This window comes from Hevea brasiliensis, chromosome 6 (genome assembly GCF_030052815.1).
Source record: "Hevea brasiliensis isolate MT/VB/25A 57/8 chromosome 6, ASM3005281v1, whole genome shotgun sequence".
Classification (NCBI taxonomy): domain Eukaryota; kingdom Viridiplantae; phylum Streptophyta; class Magnoliopsida; order Malpighiales; family Euphorbiaceae; genus Hevea; species Hevea brasiliensis.
Genome location: NC_079498.1, coordinates 65,431,254 through 65,437,085, shown reverse-complemented (window position 1 = coordinate 65,437,085; position 5,832 = coordinate 65,431,254).

Below are 5,832 nucleotides of genomic sequence, written 5' to 3'. Positions count from 1 at the left end.
AAATGAGAAAAAGGGCTCATTTATGACATCATTATGATGTCATTTGAAGTTCCCTCCAATCACAATTAAACAACCAACTAATTAACTAATAAAAAGAGACAAATGTGACCTAAGGAATTAAAAAAATACAGCTGCCTTCTTCTTCCCCAAATGCAGCCGAAATTCATGCCCTAGACCCAACCTCCATTAAAACCTCAAGCAAGCTCCATTTCTCTCTTCTTTTCACCATAAATCTTCCTACTCTATTCACTAAAAACTTGTCTATACCTCTTGGGAAGTGTTTGGAAGCCTAGAAAAGGAAAGAAAGTGAAGATTAAACTTGGAAAATTCTACCCTACAAGAGGTTAGTGCCTATTTATATTTATACTTCTTTTATTCCATATTAAGGACTTAAAATAAGTAAGGAATTGTGAATTAAATGAATGAAATTTATGTATATGTAGTCCTTAAATTTCGGCAGCCCTAAGGAAGGGATAAGAGTGATTGTTTTGATGGACTTAGAGTGGACTAAAGATGATGTTTAAGGTATATATACACATGTATAATGAATTGGTGTGCTAACTAGGGTAATTGGTGTAAACCTTGAATTTGAGCTGGGGTTTGGGAGTGAAAATTGGACTTGGCTTATGAAGTTGTTAAAGTACATTCTAATGGTCAATTAGTGACCATTTGGGGTAAGTTGACCATAATTTGGAGGGAGCTATAGCATGGCAAATCGAAATGGGTAGGTTTGCCTAGTGACAAGTGAGGAGGCTGTGAGTCCAGCCTATTTGGACTGCCATATCTTTGGCTGTGTAGGTTCAATTGGTGTTTGGCCAATTGGACATGAAACTAGACTTATAATGGCACAATTTTTCTGAAGAAACCATGCCCAAAAGACCAAAGCAAGTGGACCAAAAGTTTGCCCCAATCCGGATACCCTGCAAGCAAATTCTGCAGAATGATCATTTGGCCATAACTCACTGTAGAATGGCCCATTTGACCTGAAATTTTTACAGCAACAAGATGAGATATAGAAAAACAACTTTCATGAAGAAACCTACCCCAAATTATGACCAGAACCTATTCAACAAGGCAGTGGAAGTCACTGTTCATTGTACTGTAGATTTGGTAAATTCTGCAGATTGGAAATCCGGCCAGCTGTGGTTTTTGGACCATATCTGGAGCTACAAAACTCCAAATGGAGTGATTCAAAAAAATAAATTCAACTAGACAAAATAAGGAACAACTTTTATTTTTACCATTTCCTCAAATTTCCAATGTAACAGTCCCTAATGGAACAGTAAACTTATGGTACAAAAACTGAAAATTCTGCCCCTTAGTGCTAAGCTTGGAAATGGATTTGGTGATTAATTCCAACAAGTTTTAAATGCAAAATGTGGTACATTGGGAGTGTTAAAACCAATGCACCTATTTTCTATCCAAAAGTCAATATTTTTGTTGACTAATGAAGTGAATAGTGACACTAAAACTTGAAATTCACAAATTGAAGAATTTTAAAGTATTAAATGCCATAGTATACCTAACAAGATTGGTTTGGATAGTTTGGCATGCCAATAGGGTTCAGTTGACAGTACTGCACATGGCATTATGCCATTCTGTGATTTTATGGCTTTTAGCCATTTTGATATTGTGTTGAGACTTGGCCTCGTGCCTAATATTATTCTTGCTTGTTAGGTACATTGCACACCGGGAGATACATATGTGACCGATGGTGTGACGGCTCGAGGTACTTGATACCCAGTGCCAGTTTACCCATTTATCCAGTCCAGTCGTCCAGTATAGGTTACTTGGGCAACCAAATGAATGAAAGTGGATAAAGTTAATGAAATGAATGGATATACAAATACAAAACAAATAAGACATGTACATTCAATACATATTTATTTTCTGCTATTTTCTTTTATTTTATTATTGCACCACTAAGCATCATTGCTTAGCGCGTTGCTTTTGCCACGCGTGAGTTCCGAGATACCGATCGTGAGCCCAGTAGACCGCAGATGGGTGAGTCCCTCTGCTGACTCTGCATAGTGTCCGTGTCACCTCACCACCTACAGTGCATTGGTAGGACACTAGGCTTCATTTTGGTATTTTGTAATTGATTTTTATTTTCCTTTGTGTAAATGAAACTTATGTAATGTATTTTGATTTTCATGTAAATAATGAAAATTGTGTTTGTGAATGGAAAAGAGAATGTTTATCTGTGATTATACATGATATCACACGAGATGAATGATTGAGAAATGAAATTGAAAAATGTTGAGATTCTGATATTGGAGTTTGAGAGTGATGAGATATGAATATTGGAAGTGTTTTTCACAGGTTCCGAAGAACTGTTTTCTCCATTTTTATCCGGTACTCCGCCGGATTTTCTATAAAATTTTCGAAACCTCAAATAAATTATAATTTCAATAAATGACTTAAATAAATAATATTTCACAAGTTATATTCAAAACCATGATAAAAATTAATTAAGGTAAAATAGAGTTTGCCAGTACACCGTGTGACATTGCTTACTCGGATATACTGTACACGGGTATGGGGTGTCACATTTAGTGGTATCAGAGCACGGTTTAGGCATTTCTGGGCCTAGATTGAGTCCATACCATGCATTGCATTTGTAAGAGTCGAGGTGACACTAATGCAGATCTGTTTGTCTTTCTTATTGTGAATAGGATATGGACCCTACATCTCAGAGGGCAGTTGAGGAGGAAGTGGAGAGTCATGCTCCACCTGCAGCAGCTGAGACTGGGGGTATGGGAGAACCTGCTCTGCCAGCACAAGCAGAGGCTGCTCAGCCTCCACAGGCCATGTTTCAGCAAATGGCCGAATTCTTCAGATAAATGGCTGGGGTAATGCCAGCACCACCACCACCACTACCTCCACAACCAAAATCACACCTGGAAAAATTGAGAAAGTTTGGAGCAGTGGATTTCTTTGGCAAGAGAGAAGATGATTCTATTGCAGCCGAAAATTGGTTGAACAGAACAGGCAGAGTTCTAAAACAACTCCACTGCACTCCAGAGCAAAATCTAGAAGCTGCTGTATCTTTACTGCAAGATGATGCTTATGAATAGTGGGATACGGTGTCCAGTGAAGTACAGCCAGAAATGGTAACTTGGGACTTTTTCCTCTCAGAATTCAAGAAGAAATATATGGGTACTGTATATCTAGAAGAGAGAAGAAGGGAATTTATTAACCTGAGGCAGAGATAGCTGTCAGTGGCCGAATATGAGAAGGAATTCATTATATTAAGCCGCTACGAAAGGGAGATAGTCCCTAATGAAGCTGAAAGGTGTAAGAGATTTGAAGAGGGACTAAATGACAACATAAAGATCCAGCTCACTGCCCTGGGAATCACAAAATTTACCAAGTTAGTGGAAGCTGCATTAAAAGTGGAGAAAGTAAGAATCAGTGAGCAGACTAGAAGGGAAAGACAGCAGAAGAGGGGCCCAGGTCAGTCTAGTTCAGCTCCTGCATCTGGGAAGAGGTTTAAGGGTCCACCTGCACAGAGTTCAGGTCAGCCACACGGTCAGGGTCAGTCTCAGGGGCCCAGGCCACAGTTTACCCCTAGGAGAGGTCAGTCCACACCATCAGTGGGCAGCTCTCCAGGGATGGGGTTCAGGGGACCAGCCCCAGCATCTTCTGCATGTCCACACTGTTTGAAATGGCATAAGGGGGAGTGTTGGAGAGTTACTGGTGCCTGCTTAAGGTGTGGGTCAACAGAGCATCAGTTGAGGAACTGTCCACGCAGAACCACTACAGCTGCTCCAACGCAAGCGCATGCACTGCTCTGCACCACAAAGGGTAGGAAATCGGCAAATCTGAGCGGTGGGATCATCAAAGAGGCTGCATCGAGCGGCAGAGAGGCTCGATAATGGACCACTGCGAGCCTATGCCATTAGAGCTCAGGAGGAGCAAGATGCCCCGGCGTCATCAGAGGTACGTTCTCCCTCTACAATACATCTGTGCATGCATTAGTGGATCCAGGATCCACTCATTCATACATCTGCATCAACTTACCCGTAGAAAGGGGGATACTAGTAGGGGAGATTGACCAAGACATTCTGGTCACTAATCCATTGGGCCATAGTGTGGTAGTGAACAAAGTGTACAAGGGTTGCCCATTAAGGATTCAGGGGTATGAATTCTTGGCAGACCTGATTGAGTTGCCTTTCCATGAGTTTGACGTGATTTTGGGAATGGACTGGTTGTCACGTCATCAGGCAATAGTTGATTGCAAATTGAAGAGAATTTCTTTGAAAACTCCTGGGGATGATGAGATCACAGTTGTGGGGGAAGGATGATTTCTTGTCCAATGTCATCTCAACCACGATTGCAAGAAGAATGATGAGAAAAGGTGTGAAGCCTACTTAGCACATGTGGTGGATACTAGGCGAGCTAAGCCAAACACGAGTGATATACCCACAGTAAGAGACTTCCCAGAGGTATTTCCTGAAGAGTTGCCTGGTTTGCCACCAGAAAGGGAAGTTGAATTTGCTATTGAGACACTGCCGGGTACAGCACCCATTTCCATTGCTCCTTATAGGATGGCACCCACTGAATTGAGGGAGTTGAAAACTCAATTGCAAGAGTTGCTTGATAAGGGGTTCATACGCCCCAGTGTGTCACCATGGGGAGCTCAAAGGTCTTTGTTTGTAAAGAAAAAGGATGGGACTTTGAGGCTATGCATTGATTACCGGCAGTTGAATAAAGTGACTATGAAGAACAAATATCCGTTGCCTAGAATTGATGATCTGTTTGATCAGTTGAAGGGAGTAGGAGTATTTTCTAAGATTGATCTCAGATCAGCGTATCATCAGTTGAGGGTGAAGGATGCAGATGTGCCAAAGACTGCATTCAGGACCCGATATGGGCATTATGAGTTTCTAGTGATGCCCTTTGGCCTAACAAATGCACCAGCGGCATTCATGGACCTTATGAACTGTATCTTCCATCCACACTTAGATCGGTTCGTAGTGGTCTTTATTGATGATATTTTGGTGTATTCCAAGACCAGGGAAGAACATGATGAGCATTTGAGGATTGTTCTGCAAACCCTGAGAGAAAAGAAGCTGTATGCTAAGTTGTCCAAGTGTGACTTTTGGTTGAATGAGATTGCATTCCTTGGACACATAGTGTCAGCTGATGGGATTAGGGTGGATCCCAAGAAAATAGAAGCAGTGATGGAATGGAAGCCTCCCAGGAATACAACTGAGGTTAGAAGTTTCTTGGGGCTAGCTAGGTATTACAGGAGATTTGTGAAGGGATTTTCCTTAATAGCTGCTCCAATGACCAAGTTATTACACAAGAATGTCAGATTTGACTGGAATGACAAGTGTCAGACCAGTTTTGAGAAGTTGAAGGCTATGTTGACAGAGGCACGGTGTGCACTGGCCGGTGTCAGGAAAGGACTATGTGGTCTACAGTGATGCCTCTCATAATGGGTTAGGGTGTGTATTGATGCAAGAGGGGAAGGTGGTCGCTTATGCTTCTAGACAGCTAAGGCCACATGAACAGGATTACCCTACCCATGATCTAGAGCTTGTAGCAATTATCTTCACACTGAAGATATGGAGGCATTACTTGTATGGTGAAAAGGGCTACATTTACACAGACCACAAGAGTCTAAAATATTTGCCAACTCAGAAGGAGCTCAACCTTAGACAGAGGCGATGGATTGAGTTCCTTAAGGACTATGATTGTGTAATTGACTACCATCCTGGGAAGGCAAATGTAGTTGCTGATGCTTTGAGCAGAAAATCCATGACAGCTTTGAGATCATTGAATGCCCGTCTATCTTTGGTTCGAGATGGAGCTATTTTGGCTGAG